Below are 20771 nucleotides of genomic sequence, written 5' to 3'. Positions count from 1 at the left end.
TAAGCAGTACTTTACTCTGCAAGTGACCCCACTGACATTCACCATCAGCCATTTGAGAATTTGACCCTATACAAATAGAAGTGCATTGATACCCAAGCTTGTTCAGTTATGAATCACATGAAGGTGTCTATTGTTAAAATTCCTTAATATTTAGTATGAGTTAGCAAAAGTGCAGTAGCAGGCACAGTAAAGATATTTTATCACATTAAAAGGGTAAAGGGTTAAGAAGAGTGACACACTTGCTGCCAAACAAATGTTACAGTTCGCATAACAAAGAACTTCCTTTGTAACAGGATGGGTAAAAAGTTATTCAACTGTTTATTATAAGATCATTGCATTCTTGGGCTGACTGGCAAGATTAAAATCTCACCATTTAACAGCAATGCGTAAAGAACAAACAGATTGACAGGAAACAGCAACGTTGTGCTAAATTTTTTTTCCCAAGAACATATGTTTAGGAACTGCCAGATCTCAGTGTAAAAGTGATCGTTTGTGGAAACTACAGGATACAGCTATCTGCAAATACATATTTTTCGTTCCTTGCTGGTCATTGCCCCACTTTGACTTTTTGACTGAGACCATCCTCTCCTACAGCATCAAACTCTACTCACCTTACTCAAGTGAGCACTTCCTGAAGTCAGTGGAACCCCTTTTCTGGCAGTAAAAGAAATCAGATTTAATTCTAGGTGCCACACTCCGTAGTGACTCACTACCATGAGTGTCAGCCTCAGGGCACAAAATTAAAAAGCAGGGCAGAAACCCCAAACTGGTGGCATGTTCTGTAATTAGATTTCACCAAACCAATAACAACTTGAACTCCTAGGCTATGTCTATACTGCGCTGTTTTGTGCAAAATAATATGCAAATGAGGCAAAGCGTGGAATATCGCCATGCCTTATTTGCAAAATTAATGAGCAGCCGTTTTTTGCGCAAGAAAAGCCATCTACACGGCTCGTTTTTGAGCAAAAGCCTCTTGTGCAAAAAAGCAGCCACTCATTAATTATGCAAATGAGGCAAGCCAATATTCCACACGTCACCTCATTTGCATATTTCTTGCACAAAACAGCACAGTATAGACATAGCCTAGATGTCTCCTTTTTGCGCAAAAGCCTCTTGCGCAAAAAGCAGCCGCTCATTAATTATGCAAATGAGGCATGCCAATACTCCATGCTTTGCCTCATTTGCATATTTCTTGTGCAAAACAGCGCAGTATAGAAGTAACCCTAAAGTGCCAGAACAGTGATGCCATGGATAACAGACAGCCCCGCTTGGGCATTCCAATCTATCTTGCCACCCAGGCAACTAGCACTACATGGTAGATAGTCACTTTACACCAAAAACCACAAAAATGTTTAGGTTACGCCCTGTGTTAAAGAATCAATTGCTGCATGCAAATCTCAAACCAAAGACAATGCCTGTTGCCAATCCTATAATAAACTCACTAAATGTTTATTAATTAAGAGAAGAAACAGGAATTATTTACAAGGTTAAAACAGAAATCAAACATACAGAAATGAGTGGCAGTTTTAGATTTTAAAACATAATATGAGTTTTATAATAAGCAGCTCTATATGTTCTGTAAGGCTGACCCATGATAAGCAGAATGAGAACCTTTTTCTTATATTTAGGCATCTATTCCCCAAAGAGTCTAGACAGCATAAAAGAATCCTTTTCTCCTTATCAAGGATTTTTATCCCCCTCCCCCATCACAGAATCCTAGCTGATGGGCTAAGCAGTCCTACACATAACCCCTTCCTGGGTGAGCAGGGGGAGCAATCGATAAGTCTTTGTCCTACAATGACCCATTTGGATTCAATAGTCCTTACTGATGGGCAGGAGATCACACCTCTTGAGGTATGCTCATATTTCACACTTGGTAATGTTTCTCCCCAACTGTGGGGAATTTAAAGTCTTAACAAACATTGTTATAGTTACAGAGCAAACATTTCAACATCATAAAGTGGGATACCAAGATTATAGTAGGATTAATACAGGCACCACCGTAAAAATGCTCCATAAAGTCTAAACCCCAAACATACCGTTATAACTCTAATATCTGTTTTGGTAATGATAACACACAGGTAAGTCTGACTCATTTCCATCTATATATTCATAAGTGTTCAGAGAGGCCAAGGGATCTCAGCATGAGCTAGGACTTTGTCTACTAGGACCTTGTACTGTATGCCAGTGTCGCACTGGGATTCTATCTCCTGCCTAATATGAACTACTCTTGCACTGAATTAGTAACACCAGATCATATGGACTCCACAGCTGAATGCTCTGAGCAAATTGCTGGGGCATGGAAGGCAGGGAGCTTGCCCGAAGGTCCTGCTAGGCTGCTGGCTGGGAGCAAACCTACGTAAGTGCCTCCCAGACAGAGCCTACACCCGGCACTCCACCTTCTTCCTCCCCACAACCCTCTGCTCTTCCTCCTGCACCATGTAACACAAATCTTCTGCACCCCTCCTGCACCCATACTCCCCTAGACCCTGCAGGCCAACCCCCTACCCCAGGTCACAACCCAAACCTCTGCACCTCCTCCTACACTGCTGCCCCAAGCCATCACCCCATCCCAGACCCTGCACCCCCTTCTATACTCCTTCTCCAGGTCAGAATTCTCTCCTGCACCCCTACCCATATCTCTCCTGGAGCCTGCACCCCCTCCTACACCTTAATCACCTGCTCAAGGTCACAACCCCCTCCTTCACCCAAACTCCCTCCCAGACCCCATACTCCCTCCTGCATCCCAATCCCCTACCCCGAGTTCCCATGTACACCTGACCTCCATCCCAGACCCCGTATCTCCTCCATTAATATCATGGACAAGTGCACCTCTAGACCACTTACAAAATTCTTGGAGTGTCCCCCATCAAAAATTATTGCCCACCCCTGCTTCAGTGGCTTTGGATCAAGCTCTAAAAGATTATTTGTGGGCAGTCTCCAGTTTCCCTTTGTTTCCCAATTTCCCTCGGTTTATTTAAAGAACCATTTCCCTGAAGTCCAGGCAGCAAGTCACCATTATTTTTTGTAACAACATTGTATTAGGATAATAGTTCTGGTTTGAGTCAATATTCCTGTTAGCCAGAGTGTCAACCCTTGCTACAAATCACACACAAGAAGAAATCCATCACAGAGTAAACAATCACCATAAAATAATAAAACTTCCAAATTATGGAAGAGTGGGCTGCCAAACTCCTTCAACAAGCAGTGCTCTGGTTCTACTTGGAAATAACATTCAGGTAGATCATTGCTCCTTTTTTACCTGAACACTTAGTCAAATTTCAAGGCTTGGATGGTCCATTTGGGAGTAGAAATGGATGGAAGGTTTGATGTAATTTGATGTAATTTTGTTTATTTACAAAGATATACAAAATCCCATATCTCTGAATGCAGAAGGAACCAAGAACACTACCGTTACACCTCATTCAAGTAACGGTAGTTCGAATTAGAAAGCCTAATTCGAACTACCTACTCCGTGCCGCGTGTAGCCGCGGGCACGGAGTCCGAACTACCGGGGATTTAAAAATGGCAGCGCCCAGCAAGATGCAAATGAAGCCCGGGATATTTAAATCCCGGGCTTCATTTGCAACTTCGATTGACTACATTAACCATCCTAGTTCAAACTAGGGTGGAAGTGTAGACATACCCTTACATACCCAGCACTCTTTAGCCAACAGCAGACCCAAAAGCTCTCTCTTTAGCTTTTCCCAGGGTCACTTTGTACTCATGGATTACTCCTGGGATTTCTGGGGGTTTTTACCTCTCCCTCGCCCCCTGTTCTTGTCTTGGTTTGGATGTGTTCTCCCGGGGCTTGTCTTCATGTACAGCACTACAGCAACCCAGCTGCACAGGTTCAGCTCTGTCACTGTTGCATTTTAGTTTTCCCATGAATTTCAGATGCTATTCTAACATTGAACCAAGGACTTCTCAAGCTAAAAGCTGCCACAGCTTGAGCTGATGAGCCATATACCATTAAGTGGGCCTACAATAGGCTCATATCCTCACAGGGTGAAGCTCAGAGAGAGAGCAATGAAAAACATTCTCCAATGGTTACAAGAGTACCACAAGATCAGACTTATGCGTGCAAATGATCTTTGGACATGTCCTACCTTAGAAGTGCCAGGACCAAACAGCCCCCAGGGAACACCAAAGAAGACAGCAATGTCAAGATGTGATGATGCCACCTAAAATAAATAAACAAATAAATAAATAGCTTCCTTCAGTCACCTTTCACATAATGATCTAAAGACCAAGTCCAGTGAAGCACTAAGCAATGGGATGACAATAGAAGTGAAGAGTGATCAGCATCTCTAGGGAGCTGCTCTGTACATCACAGGATCCACCCTTATTCTTTTGATGACATGGAAGCAGATACATTGCCAAAATGCTGGATTTCCACAATTGCATGTCAGTAAGCAGCAGTAATCTCACTTCTACCAATGAGCCAGGGGAGGGATTTGGGATTCTGATGTCACCTTCAAGGACAGAAAATCCCATCCTTTTCATTCCACCTGTGAACATGTCTGATAAAACTCTTTCAGTTGGAGGCCAAACCTAACATATTGTACATAGCTTTTACTCTTCCTCTGGTGGAGAAGTAAGAAGCCTGGTGTAGCTAGGATTTATGGCTGCAGAAAGTGGTGGAATAGCTCTAGAAGCTGATCCTGCAATGTGCTAAACACATGGGCTACGTCTACACTGGCCCCTTTTTCGGAAGGGTCACGCTAATTTTGAAAGTGGGAATAGGGAAATCCGCGGGGGATTTAAATATCCCCCGTGGATTTAAATAAACATGTCCGCCGCTTTTTTTCCGGCTTGGGAAAAAGGGGCCAGTGTAGACGTAGCCCTACTGTTTCTACAGCAATCACTCATAGGGTTTTTTCTGTCCTTCTGTCCCTACAATGGCATATATGCCTTTACTATTAAAGGCATTATCCACTTGTTTACAGAGATAGATGCTTTCTTACTGCCTGCAGTTATTTTAATATTATATTAAAGCCATAGTTGTTCTCTCGTAACTACACAGCAACATAAAAACAGCTATACTGGGTCAGACCAAAGTTCCATCCATCCCAGTATGCTGTCCTCTGACAGTGTCCAATGCCTGGAACTTCAGAATGAATGAACAGAACCAGTAATTATCAAGCAATCCATCCCCTGTCACCAATTCCCAAGATCATGTGTTTTACTGATTGCATGACTGTGATGGGGTGGACCAGGCCAAATAACTTCAACCCTATGTTTCTGAAATCATTGTTGGTACAGTCCATTTACCAATCCTTGGTAACACATCAAAGTTGGTCATTTTAGCCTACCAATATCACCAGGTATTCTCCACAAACATCCCTGATGGAATGCATTAAGTTTCCTATTGTGAGCTTCTAGCATTTGCTACAATTCATCATAAGTATACAGCTATCTGGATACCACAATATTTTATAATTTCATCTTAGTTCTTGCATGGATCTTGTTTTTCCAACCATTTGCTAGTCTTGAAAAAGCTCCTGTTGTTCTCTCAATTCTTGCTTCTACCTACTTACGGAATTGGCCACCAGCACTGATTGTGCTTCCAGGATATAAAAACTCATTAACCACGCCATATTCATCACTATCGATACACTATCATTGCCAACTCCTCTTTTACTTATCATGACTTTCATTTTCTTTTGTCTGATTTTTAATCCTATTTTGGCAGTCTCACATTCGCATGGGTAGTAGTCTTTTTCATGGCACTTTCATCTAACACAACAATGTCAAGTACAAATGAAAATCTTGAAATTTTCCTCTTTGCTACGTAACTCATGTTATCTACCTTTGACATTGCTCTTCTCGTCACATAATCTACCACAGTGCCAAAAAGGGGTGTTTAAATGCAGCCCTGCTGCCCTCCAGTGACAATAGAAAACGAGCTCATCTCTCCACTTTTTGTCCTTAGAAAAGCACTTTAAAATTTTCATACAGCACGAGGCTTATTATTATGTTTCTAAATAGCCCATGTTGTTGCAAAATTTACCACTGCAATGTTCTATGAGTGCAGTTGAAAACTTTGGTGAAATCTACAAAGTTGACAACTAATCTCTGGCAGGAAAGCCCTTTCTCAATCAGTCATCTGAGGGTAATGATTAGAGCTGTTGATTAATTGCAGTTAACTCATCCAATTAACTAAAAAAATTAATTGCAATTAATCACAGTTTTGATTGCACTGTTAAACAATACACTACCAATTGAAATGTACTAAATATTTTGGATGTTTTTCTATATTTTCAAATATAATTATTTCAGTTACAACATATTTTTCCTGTCATCTTGTCTTGTTTCATTTTGAAAATGGACAGCAAGCAGGAAGTTTAACTGTTTTTAGCCATTTCAAACTCATTTGTATTTAGCTTCAGGCATGATTTAATCAGTTACAGTTTAATCAGTTTTTTTCTCTAGAGAAATTCAACTTTACACTTGCCTTTTACACTCACCCCCTACATTACTGAATTCCAATGGTATTTATCTTATCAAAGCCCTTCCTTGGAGTGATAACACCATGCTTTAGATGATATGCAGAAGTTTTAGGCCATACCAGGTGATGGTGTTGAAAGGATTTACTAACTGACTTCAACACCACTAATTAAAAATTGCAGAATGCTTTTAATCTCCAAATGATGACAAAAGTTAAGATTTCCCACTACCAATTCATGGAAAATACTTTCATGCTAACTTGGCAGTTTAAAAATGAATAGACTAGACCTGTGGCACCTTAAAGACTAGTATCATGAGCTTTCATGGGCAAAACCCACTTCATCCGATGAGCTGGAAAGGAATAATAGAAACCCACAATAATAGAAAAAGAAGGGGTTAAGGTATCTGTCAGTTGTAAGACTGGTGCTAATGAGGCTAATTAAGCAGGCTGGAAGTGCCCCATATTTAGCTTTTGATGTAAAAATTTGGTGTTAAATTCAGGAAAGACTGGCTTAATAATACAATATCCAGTTAATGTCTTTGTTCAAGCTCAGGAAAACAGTGTCAAATTTGCAGATGAATGTCAATTCCACATCTCTATAATTGGCTGGTGAAATTCCTTTGTAGAAGAATGACTACTTTTAAAACCATGATTGAGTGACCAAGAAGGTTAAAATATTCTCCTACAGATTTCGGTGTTACTATTTCTGATGTCTGATTTGTATCCATTTATTCTTTGTCATAGGGACTGTCCAGTTTGGCCAATATATATGGCAGTGGGGCATTGCTGGCACTTGATGGTATATACCACATTAGAGGATATGCAGTTGTATGAGACCCTGATGATGTGACTTTTGTGATTAGGTCCTGTGATTATGTCGCTTGTATAGATATGTGGACAGACAACAGGGTTTGTTGCAAGGGTAGGTTCTTGGATGAGTATATCTGAGGTGTGATGTGTGGCTTCTGAAAAGTATTTGCTTCAGGTTAGGGAGTTGTAGGTGAGGATTGTCTTGCCTCCCAAGGCTGTTGAAAGTGAGGGATGTTTTCCAGGAGAGGTTGTAAATTGTCATTGATGCCCTGGAGAGGTTTAAGATGGGGACTATAGGTGAAGACTAGTGGTGTTCTGTTATTTTCCTTGTTGGGAAAATAATATAGTTCATTGGACCAATTTCTGTTGATGAGAAAGAGAAGCCTTCAGAAGTTGGACCAATAAAAGATATTACTTCACCCACCTTATCTCCCTAATATCCTAGATCAAACACAGCTACAACAACACTCCGGTAGTACCAGTGAATACTGTGTGTAGTTTTAAGAATATGAGAAGTTCAGTTGAAGTCAATGGTACTACCCACTACCTATGGTTACAGGATCAAGGCTTAAAAGTATCAGTTTTCCTAATGCACATACACTCATTAAGCAAAACACTTCAGCTACAACAGGACACTCAGATGCCAGGATGAAAAATACCTTTAAAATGCAACAGAGACAAACCCTCTCCTTCTGCTGGACAGTTATAAAGGCATCTCCACAGATCTAAAAAGGACTTGTGTTGACTGACTTTCTTCTGCCACTGCCTCTGTGCCGTAGTTCCTTTTCTATTGTAAAGAACTTGTACAGATTTCCAAACAAGTAGTCTTGCAGCATGTAAACTGGTTATAATCACTAGTGTCTGGGGCACTAAAAGTCTCTAGACATAAAAAATTTAACTTTATATTATAATCCAAAGCAATGGAACGACTACACTTCTATCTCCATTGGGAACCAAGTGCCAGCTGTTACAGAAGAAAAAGCTTTTACTGCTGATATATTAATTTTAAGAGACAAGGGGGAGCAAGCAAAAATTGTTTCGTCAAATACTGTGATAGAAAATTGCAAGAAAAAATGCCGTAAGGTATGATGGAAAATAGATGCATTTATTGAAAATTTTAACCCTTTCATTGTCAGTGAGGTTGAAAGCCATTACATTATTCCCCTGTACTTTATATTCTATTGCTCTGTCCTAGACAAATCAAATATTTGAGTCCCCTTTAAAGTTTGTTTCGGTACAAAATTCCCCTTATATAGTTATACAACTTTCATAACCAAGCAGAAAGATGGGGCTCAGTGGGCTGAGGCTGGGCACACAGCTGAGGACTAGGACAGGAGTAAAGCCAGCAGCCAGGGTACCAGACCAGCAGCCAGGATCCCAGGTGAAATGCCTGGAACACAGTCCCAGACACGTGACCAGGCACAGGGTCAGTAGCCAGCGCCAGGAGCAAAACTGGATGTGCTCCCTCCCTTCCACTGACCCAGCCCCCCCCCCCCCCCCCAGGCTCCTCTGAATGATCCTCTGTACCCCTTGGGGGGGTGCCCCTGACAGTTTGAGGGCTTCTGGCAATGATTGTCTGGTTTCACACACATCATTGTTACTGGGACACTTAATGCACTGGATGAGATATACCTCATTTTGTCACTCACATTTGTAGGAACCATAGATCTTGAAAGCTATATTATGGGGAGTACTGATCATTGTAGCAATGAAGATATGTCTGGAGGTTTTGCATCTATTGTTCTGATGAGGGACTGGTAGCACTGAACAGAAGTGTCCTGGTCTGTAGGGAGCTAACTTCTGATGAAGAGTTGGCAAGGTTGAGGAGGGAGGGTGGTTAATGGTCAGAAGAAAGGAATCAGGAAAGACTTCTTGCAGGAACTGATCCCCATCATGTATGGATTTAGCTGTTTGACAATACCCAATATGGGTTCTAATATGGGGTGAAGCAGGAGTGTGTGATCAGTGGGAGTAACTTTTCTGTATTGGAACAGATTCTTCTAAGGCAGAGGTGTAATAAAATGGTGGTGGTTAGCCATGGATTGGACGCTGGTGGGCTGCTGCTGCGAAATTTACCTGCGCCTCTGCAGGTTCGAGCAATTGCCATTCCCATTGACCCTGGATCACTATTCCTGGCCAATGGGAGCAGCGGGAAGCAGTGCAGACTGGTACACCACTTCCCGCAGCTCCCATTGGCCAGGAACAGTGATCCGCAGCCAAAAGGAGCTACAATAATTTATACTTGCAGAGGGGCAAGTAAATATAGCAGTGCCAGCCTGCAAAAGAGCTAGCCTTAGGCTATGTTTACACAGGGGAGCTGTTTCAGGATACCTCCGGTATCCCAAAATAGCTATCCCGCATCTTAAGAGCAAACCCATTATATTGAAATATAACGGACTCGCTATGCCTACATCCCTGTAAACCTCATTGCACATGGGATAAGGGATGTTTTGGAATAGCGCCTTATTTCAATGTAACATTGAAATAAGCTATGCAATTTGTGTAGTGCAGAGTGCGTAGCTTATTTTGAGGTAAGGGTGCTGTGTAGACTGGATCTGGCTTCTGGGCTGGTATTTGCCCACCCCTATTTTAGGATATTTGGGTGGTCATTTCCTTTATGCGATCTACAATTGATGTTTTCCAACTGTCATTATTCACATGCCATGAGCACTTTCATCTGCAGATTGTATATTGAGTAATGAGATAAATGGATTTATCATGGTGGCAATTAAAGGTAAAATGTTGCCAAGAGGCAACGACAAGAACAGCCAGGCAGGGATTTAGAGAGAGAGAGGAAAGTTAATCAGAGCTGGCAAAGGGGCAAAAACATAAACAACTGATATCTGAATGAGACTGAGACACGCTGACTTGCTAATTTCTATGACACTTCTTATGATAGCCTCACTGCACAGGATTTACATAGAGTAAACTCCCCTACAGAAATACTACACAGCCCCAATCAACGCTGTGACTTCACCAGGACAGAGGATACATCTACACTGCACACTTATTTTGAAATAAGCTATTTCAGAAGAAATACTCTGAAATAGCTTATTTTAAAATAGCATATCTACACTACTAGGAAGCCTCAAAAGTACTCTGAGGCAGGCTTCCCTAATGTAGATATGCTATCTTGATTTAGAGCCCCAGGACGCACTGGGGAGTAATTACTTTGAATGGCACTGGGGAGGAGTTATTTTGAAATAGCAGCAATGGAGCGTCCATTCTACTGCTATTCCGAAATAACTATTTTGGAATAGGCGTTATTCCTCATGGAATGAGGTTTACAGAAGTCAGAATAAACTGTCTGTTATTTCCAAATATGGAATTGCTGTGTAGACGCTCACATTGTTATTCCAGAATAATGCTACTGTGTAGACACACCTACGCTCATAAAATCAGGAATAAGGGACCTTTCGGAAAAGGCTTTATTTTCCGAAAGATCCCCGTCTAGACTGGCGCTTTTTTCCGGCAAAGCCCCGAGCCGGAAAAAAGCGGCAGCCATGTTTATACAAATGAAGCAGGGAAAATGTAAATCCTCGCTTCATTTGCAATTCCGACTTGTCTCCTCTGCATCCCTTTTCCGGAAAAGGGGTGCAGTGTAGACACAGCCCTAGAGACTAAAGGATAGAGCCACAAAAGAGACTTAGGTGCAGCATTGCAATACCTGACTTTTAGCATCTGTCTGCCTCATGGAATGGACAAATTAGGCAATGGGGATTCCTATATGATGCATAAGGAGAATTGGGCACCTAAGAATAGGACAGAAAAAAGCCAAGAGAACTCAGCAAAGAGCTGCCTAAGTTAGCCAATTGGTAATGCTGAGGAGGGGGTGTGACTTAAGCTCCACCCCTCAACAGAACATAGGAACCTGAGTATGAGCTGCAGGGAGCATCTGTCATGCCTCTTCTGGAATTAGACACCTGAGCCCTTTCTTACTAGTAGTGTAAGAGCAGCAGACTTACACTGGAGCACTCTCCTAGGCTGTGGAGAAGCTGGTCCAGTTTCCCATGCCAGAGTGGGAGCAGCGATGTGAACCCACATATTGCAGCTCTCAGGAGAGTGCTAATCAGTGAGATATGGTCTATTCTGGAGTGGGACCCATAAACTCTCCTTTTGAAAATGTTCCACTTTGTATAAATAATAAAATAGCCATTGGAACAAGTGTTTGAACTCAGGATCCCACTTCCCAGGGGAGTGACCTAACTACTGAGCTAGAGAATATTTCTCTGGCCCAGTGAATATTTAAATAATTCTACTAAGTGGGAAACTTTGAATATGCCATGACCCAGTAATTAGGACACTTGCTTGAGAAATGGGAAACATGAGTTTAAATCCTTCCTCCAAATTGAGAGCTAGGTAGGTGGCTTACCTTGAGAATGTAATCAAAACTCTGACTAAGAAATCAGAGTGGAAATCACACTAGATGTTCGCTTCCTACGATCTAAGGATTAGAAAACAGGCCTCCAAGGGTGTACCTTCACAGCACCCTAAACTCGAAAGAAGATAAATAATTTGCGCTATACAAATTGTGTATCTTATTTCAATTGAATTTCGAAATAGCTAATTTCAAAATTTGGCACGTCTACCCAGCACCAAATTTTGAAATAACACACTATTTCAAGACATCCTTTAGCCCTTGTGGAACAAGAGTTATAGAGAAGCCAGAATAGCACACCTGTTATTTCAAAAAATATTTCTAAATAACGAGTGTGTTTCTAAGATACAAGGTAGCTATTTTGGGATACCTGTGGTATCCCGAAATAACCCCATTATCTAGACATACCCTAAGAGCTCAATCTATTTATCTTAACAAATAGAATGTTAAGTGGTGATTTGATTACTGAAAGTATTTAAATGGGGAAGAAATCTTCAATAATGGACTCTTCAATATGGCAGAGAAAGAGATAATATGATCCAGTGGCTAGAAGCTGAAGGTAGATAACTTAAGGAGGAAAACAAGGCATAAATTAATGATGAGCATAATTATCTATTGGAACTGTTTACTCAGGGTTGTGTGGATTTTCAATCACTGACCATTTTTTATTCAAGATTGAATGTCTTTTCTAAAAGATGCCTTCTTGGAATTATTTTGGAGAAATTCTATTGTCTAAGCTATACAGGAGGTCTGACAAGACAATCACAATGGTCTGTCTTGACCTTAAAATATATGACTCTCTGGTAATTGTTCTAGTTAGGTCAGAAATACTACAAAGATATATTTTATTGTGGTGTTGCAGAACTTCCGCTTCCAGCCCCTTTCAAAGCAATGAAATGTAGAGGAAGTTGGCATTGGGAGCCGATATGTTCATACATTATATAGCAGGGAAAAGAAGAGTAAAGAAAACGACAATGTTCTCAATACCTGCTCTCAGTGTGTCTTGTCAAATGTGTTTATCGTTTAGACTGCAAGCTACTCAGGGCAAGGACTGTCTTTATTTGTGTTTTATGCATAGCTAACACATAGTCATAACACACTCGTGAATCCTCTGGCACAATTCACAGATGGATATGTTTGTATTTTTTCCTGAACTAGTATGCCCAATCATGTAATGTTTGGTGAATCTAAGGAAAGGAGCAGCTGGTTTGGTTTAAACTTTGGACGGTTGAAAATTGCCTTTAATCCCTTTCTCCTGTTGTTGTATCTCTGCTGACTGGGAGTGGAGGCATGTGTTTTTAAACTGTTCTTTAGAATAAGGGATAGTAAAGAGGTACAGGTTGCCTCTCTGTAGTCCAGGACCCTCGGGACCTGAGCAATGCCAAGCCAGAGAATTTGCCAAACCATGGAAGATCAATAGCCTCTAGCAGCATTACCAACACTTCCACTTCTTATTGGGCTCTTATAAGACATTTAAGTGTAAACTGGAGCCAAATAACAGCAAAGAGCACTGAGAGCCAGGACTGGTGGCTGTAAACAAACTTTATGAGACTATCACAAACGTGGCCACACGCATTCATGGTAAGTGGGCATCCAGCTAACTAAAATCATACTGGACCATGGATGTTGCCAGTCCAGAATGTGCCGGACAAGAGAGTTTCAACCTATATTGGCTTTTCTATATCATGCACCACCCTAGTGCCTCACATTTATTTTATTTTATTTTATTACCTAAAAGCCTCATATAGAACAACATTTTATTAGGCACCACACACGTACAAGCAAACACTCCCTGCCCCTTAAAATTTAGTCTCCACAGTGATGAAGTCCTCCTACTAACCCTGTCCCAGTCTACACTTATTTCAAAATAATGAGAGGAGTGTCCACACTACTAAGCCCATTATTTCGAAATAACAGGTTGGTTATTTTGAAATCTGCACTCCTTCTTTCCTTGGGGAATAGCACTTACTTCAAAATAGGGTTAGTGTGGATGCCCTGCTGCTGCTATTTCAAAATAACTACTCCCCAAAGTAATTTGAAGCAATTACTCCCCAGTGTTTCCTGTGCCTCTAAGTTGAGGTAGCACATCCACAATAACAGAGCATGCCTTGGACTAACTTTGAGGCTCCTGCATAGTGGGGACATGCTATTTTGATTTTATTATTTCAGGAGTTGTTATATCAAATTTAATTATTTTGAAATAATTTCCTAGTATACAACTGTCCCCTGTGAAGTGAAGGGACATTATTAGTACTATTTTATAGATGTGAAACAAAGGCATAGAAGACAAGTGACTTAACTAAGATTACACAGGAACTCTGACAGCCAGTAAGAGAACCCTGGTATTTTGAGCCCTAGGCTAATCCCTTAACCACAAGACTTTCTATCTTCTTTTAGGATTTAACTATTACAACTTTCTCTACTATAAGTCAATGGTTTCAAACTACAGTTACTGTAGAGGGCCCTTTCTGGTGGACCACAGATATCAACATTCTGGGAGCCAACCAATGAGAAATAGGAGGAAAGCATAGAGGAAGAGACCCAGCAGGAGCAGACTTCTCTCTTACTACACTGTAGCTAAAGAACCACAGCTACAAGAGCACTGTAAAATGCTTGCAAATTAGTATTGCTCCTTAGCTACTAAACAACACACATCTATACAGAATATGCTCTCTCAGTGCAGTATTTGAATTAGGTATTTTAAGGTACTTTAGATGAGCTTAGACTGATTATAAAATTCCTTTCTGAAAATTTTCTTTGATGATATGAAATTAGCATGTTTGACACAAAGAATACCTAGTCAAGCTTTATAGCCAGATGCCATTTAGAAATAGTATATAAAGGGTTAGTCAAAGGTTAATAACTTTTAAATAAAAGTTAATATTTTTACAGATTTTTACTGAGTCCCATGTGACGTTTATCATAATGTGTAACACCTTTCACTGATATGATAATATAACCACCTATAAACATACCACTTGTCCGTAACAACCTTACAGCAGCTATTATTTATATAAACTCTTGATAACTAGAACTTTGCTATAAAGCTGGTGATAGGATACGTTTTATACTGCCATTATGAATTAAATGATTTGATCACACCTCTCCCAAAATGGCAGGTTGTGCCAAGAGGAGTGCTTATTAAATAAGCAGTAATGATGCTACTTGCACTGGAAAACTCACCCGCTGAGGTGAAAAGTGGAACATAGGGAGTTGCCCAGCACTAGTGTATGCTGCAGAGGTTACATCTCCTGGCTGGTAAGTATAACAATCTATTTGAGGATCAGCCCTGTGACGGGGTGCCGAGACCCCACACTGAACCCCGGGGGGTGAGCGTCTTATTGACGCTGCCAGGGAGCGTTTACCGGCCATGCACCGGATGCTCCTGGGCCGCAGCGCTGCTGGGGAATACCGGGACAGCTGCCGGAAGGGGGAGGAGTGGACCACCTGGCACGCCAGCATAGAAGGCAGGGCTTACACCGGTGACGTCTGAGGGATGCCTGGCCAGCGTCCGGGGCAGCAGGAGATTTAAAACCCGCCCGGGCAGCGGAGAGAGCAGAGGGGCGAGGAGGAGCCGACCCGACGGAAGCGGGGGAGGCACCTGGAGGTGCCTCGCAGGAGAGACTTGAAGAGCCGGTAAGGCTCATCACAGAAGAGAGAGGGGCAAACACGGGAAGGAGGACGAGGAGGAGAAAGGAAGTAGCCCAGGGCAGGGCGGTGAACCAAGCCCGTGGGCTGACGCATTTAGGGTCGCAACCCCATCAGCCAGACTGGGACTGCGGCGTAGTCCAAGTCCTTAGGGCCCTGGGCTGGGGCCCACAAGTGAGGGCAGGCCCGGGCCTTTCTCCTCCGTCTCAGATGGAGGCCAGACTCTGCGAGACATCTGGGCAAGCGACTAAAGCCTCCGGCCAAAAAAGGCTGGCCAGCCAGACTTAAGAGGGCCTGATGCCCCAAGACTGGATAAACGGGGGGGGGAGGACCCACCCCAGGGGCATGGTCACAAGCCCAAAAAAGGATTTTGATTAAAAGGTGCTTTCTTTTTCTTAATACCAGAAGCTCCATTCATCCCTGATGGTGGGAGAGGGATTTTAAAAGATACCTCCCCTGTCCCATTGCACTTAAGGAGGGATTAACCCCCAGGAACAGGCCGGTAGTGCTTGCAGTGCTGCTCTCCCATAAGACAGCTGTCAGGTCATATCTATACAAGAGGCCCAACAGCACAAGCTGCCATGGGGATGCACTGAATCAGCACATTCCCTGGACACTTCCCTTCCTGGGCCAGCTGCTCCTATTCTTTGGGCTGCACTGATGGCGAACCCACAGCAGCACAGGGAGAGAATTCTTGCACTCCCACAATCTCATTTCCAGTGGACTTGCAGCTTCGGCTTCCTCATAGAATTTTATCTAAGAGCTGGAAAGGGGAAGGTGTGAAAATATTTATTTTATACGTTATCAGAAATTAACTGTGGTCCACATATATCCCCAGGGTCCAGTTCTCTCTGTAAACTGTGTGCACATGTAGTCGTTCAGGAAAAATTCAATGCTGCCCAACTGATTAGCTGAGCACCCACAGCTAGGCTTTTGTTTCTACTGGTGGAGCACATTCACACATATATCGGTGTCCATAAAAATTGTATTCCACACAAGGATGGAAAAAATCAGCACATAGATGGAAAAAGATTAGAGGGAATATTGCCAAGGTCTTATGTTTTCTTCCCAAATGTTCACAGCAGGGGTAGGTTTTCTGAACTCTGCACAGATACAGTACATTAGGCACATAGGAATCAGGCAATTTTAATACAGAAAGTATTTCCAGAAGCAAATTATTTAGTAATCCTATCCTTATAGCCTGTTCACAAAATTCAATGTGGTCCTGTTAAAAGACACTAGACTAGGATGCCAGAAACTTTGGTTCTCATTCTGGCTCTGATACTAAGCTGTTGTGTGATGTTGAAAAATCAGTTCACCTCTGCATGCCTCTTACAATCCTTTGGCTGGGTTGATTTATTTGGACTGTAAATTCTTCGTGGCAGGGAATATCATTCACTATATCTTGATGCAATACCTAGTGCTATGAGCCATGATGTTGGCTGAAGCCTCAAACACAAATAACCATAATAATAAGCTTCTGTTCTCCACTATTTTGTAGGATTGTAGTAGTCCTGCAGCATCAGAGAATCCTTGGAGAATGGAAAAGTACTGGAAACAGAAGTATGGACAGTTAAATTGATGAACATCTTATCCCTCAGATAAATCCTTGAACAAAATGAAGCTATTGTTTCTTTGCAAACAGGACTAAATTCAAATATCCTCACTCACACTGAAGAGCATCTAACATCATGAGATGTCCCACTTGTTTCACTGGGAGTATGTGTGGCATAGTGCTACTCTATATGACTAAAAAGTGTCACGGTCTGGGCCACAGTGCATAAGGGAGTTTCAGGATCAGACCTAAGAACAAAGAAGGAAAACCAGAGGTTGATGTCACTACTGGGTCAGAATTAAGGTTGCTCAAGACCTTTAAGTCTACATAGACTTACAAATGTTCGGATTTCTTTTCGCAATAATCTGAACTGTGAATTTCCTTTACTTCTAATGAAACTTTAACAACAGTAGGGAGCTGTGCCCACAGCTTGCTACGCTCGCCAGCCTCCCTCTCTCTGACCGCTTTTTGCGCAGCAGGAAGAACTTTGAAAGAGAGAAAGAGAGAGAATTAGTGTTTTTGTACAATGTTTGTTTTGTGAGGTTCCTTTTGTAGGGGATATTTTTCTTTCTTGTCCTCAAGTTACTATTGTTTCTTTGCAAACTTAATTCCTATTTAGTTTTTTATCCAGGATTCCTTATAATAAATGCACACTCATGAGTATATGGAAATATTTAATTAAATAAATGAAATTCTTTGCTCTCAGACTTACTTTTCACTATCTTACTACTTGTCATCGCTTATAATTTGGCCAAATTGCACCTCCAGTGAGAAATGCTGGGCATACCAAAAAAGAGACATACGAAAAAAAGAGACATAGTTCAACCAAGACAAGATCCCAGGATGTTATTTTCTGCCTGCTGATTGGCTTTCACCACAAACTTCTCCTGCCCTTTTTCCAATTACAGTCACTCTGGTGACAGCCTCACATTCCCTGTCTTCCACACAAAACTCCCTCTCCACTCTCCAAACAACCCTTCTTCTACATACAAACACACACTTCCCCTGGTCTCACTCTATCTACCATAACAAAAACAAACATTTACAGAAATCCAATAAATGACCATTGATTAAAAAAGAGTTAATAAGTATTGTGTCTACATCACTGGGATCACTTCATTGATACACAGATTCCCTTTCCCCTCCTCGTACTTATTCAACCTTTTCCCCTTCTGGAGCAGAGACTGTCTTCCTACATGTTTGTGCAGTATATAACATAATAAGTCCCTATTTAGCGTCTTGACAATATAGATAATAAATATATTGTAGTTCCCTGTGTGCTACATACAAGATAATAATCAAAGAAGAAAATATCCACTTGGGAAACTATCACTTAGAAATTATTTTTACCCAGCATTACTAAGTCTCCCTTCGCCAGCTGAATAATCACTCTTTTTTACCTTATACAAACAAAATGGCAGCTATCCTTACATCATCTTTGTCTTATTTCTTCTATCATATGATTAAGAATAATTCTGGAATTGTTTACATGCTATAAAACCCCCTTTTCCAGTCAGCTTAGCAATATGCAGGGCCAAGACCTATGTAATGCCAATCAACTGAGACATTTCTGGATCTAAGTCTGATAGCAAGCAACTGCACTCCCTGAATCTTTCCCCAGCTCGTGGTCATGCATTCACATATATTCCCATAATATCTGCAGTGAGACTATGCTTAGATGACAAGCCTAAGAAAAGGGTTAATGTTGCCTTAAGCTGATTAACAAGGTAGCCACTGTAGTGGCTTTAGCCTACTTTTCAAGAGTACTAGACAAGCATGTGACTCATTTTTAAGTAGAACAGTATTGGCATGTAATGCAGAAGGCATGATTTTCCAGAAATTTCAAACAAATCCAAACAAAATTCATAGGGTGTTTCAGAATATGTTGATAACTTTTCAAGAATTTGCACATTTTCTTTTGCTACATGTCAAGGTATTTTTGTTGCTCTGTTATTTACAAAGTGAAGGACTAGAAGGACAATTGCTACTTGGTAACATTCATTCTTTTTCTATATTTTAAATACTTTTATATACTTTGACTAATAACTTCTTCTTGATATGGTTGGGTTTTTTAACATCTTTAGTAATGTCAGGGTGGAGAGACAGAGTTGGTCCATGACCTTGACTCCCACGTTGTGAGGGAGGAATTGTATCAAGCCCAAGCTGTGAGTAATTCCATTAAAGTTAGTAGGAGTTCCACAAATAGATTAGATGGGCTATTTAGCCAGCTTCTATCCTTTTCATTTTCTATAACAATAAAATTCTGCTATTCGCACTGGGTAAAATCCTCACTCTCCCACCCCCCATTTTCCCACTACAATCAATGAGGCATTATCATTGACTTCAGTAGGGGCTAGGATTTCAGCCAGGAGGGTTTAATCTAATATTGCATAAAAGTTAATTGGACTTGCTTTGTATTGAGATCCAAAATGGAGTTATCTCCAAGAATCACAGAATACTGGTCCCCTAAAAATGTTTATCAAAAGAAAGAGGTAGTGATTGGCAAATCACTCAAATATGTAAGCAGCCATTTCCAGTTTTTTCAGATTTTTTCTTCTGCAGTTACATTAACTGTTGCAACATAATTCTAAATTTCTAACCATGCCTCTGTCATTTCTTTTTTTCTTCTCATCCACCTTCCCCCTTAGAATGAGTGCTGAGTGACTTGCAGCTACAGCCATCAACTTTCCCAGAGGAAACTTCTGTTTTGTAAAATGAACATTTTTTATTTGAGATGCCCTCCATAAACCTTCAACCATTTTCCATAATTGGGGCTTTCTTTACTACAGGTCACTAGTCTGAATGCATCCTTTAGCCCTTGAAAAAGCACTTCTTGTCCACTTCTAAAATATGCTTTTGTCTATCTGCACTGAAGTGGAAACTATACATTTTTAAATGAAGAAAAGAACGGTATTTTATTATTTAGAACAGCAAAGGTAAATCTAATTGCCGAAATCCTGGTATTTTACTGTTTTTTAAAAGGAAATCTTTATGCCAAAAACAGCAATAAAATAGACCAATTCTCAGTTTCCTATGTTACAGCCAACAAACTGATTACATTAGTGGATAACATCAGCTCTTTGGAATTAGGCTGCTAGCTGAGGTGAAGGTCTTATTATAGTTGTGAGTTCACACCGTTATGGTTAGCATTGTCAGCATTTCTATTATAACAGCCTCTTTTTTCACAAGGGGTTACAGAGTGCACGTAAAAATGAAATTCAGTCTGAAATACGGATGACATGATCCCAGCCCCAGGAATTTTTTAGCATTTTTTAGACAAATATCTTTGGCTGTTTAAAAGTTCAGCTCTGATCCTACATTCCCTGCACACTAAGAACTTCCAGTGCATATGCAAGAAACACAGGACAGTCCCATGAGTTTAAAAATAAATGTATATTTTAAAATTGTTTTTAGCTTGTATAATTAAAAATTGGCCTTGAATTCATAATTAAAATGTGTTTAATAATAGCTACGGATTAGGATGCAGTTGCTTGTGGAATTATGCACACAGCATAATCAAAATGGGCACTTGTCCTTCACCACGTGCCCTCCATTTGCACAGTTAATATGTTCTGCAGTGGATATGGCATGTTTCTTATAACCATTGTAGTGATCACATTATGTGGTATAAATGTCTAATAAGACAACACAAAGATTTGGGTTAGAATTTGTTTGGACAGAAGCAAGAAACTATATAACTATCAATATGAAGATGTCTGTACCATGCGCTAGTTGGGCCTTGCCATAAAGACTCCATGAAAACCACAAATAGCTAACAGACATATCTGGTAAACCTGACTGACCATCAAAGGTCCATCACACTTATGCTCTGTAGTTTTCGCTGGCACTACGTCTGATTCCACATCCTTTGCAAAGTCTTGCTCTTCCCTCCCCCTCGGTGCTCCCCCCACACTTTTTTTTCATTTCTT

Source organism: Pelodiscus sinensis, chromosome 4 (assembly GCF_049634645.1).
Source record: "Pelodiscus sinensis isolate JC-2024 chromosome 4, ASM4963464v1, whole genome shotgun sequence".
Classification (NCBI taxonomy): Eukaryota; Metazoa; Chordata; order Testudines; family Trionychidae; genus Pelodiscus; species Pelodiscus sinensis.
This window is presented reverse-complemented; position numbering follows the sequence as displayed.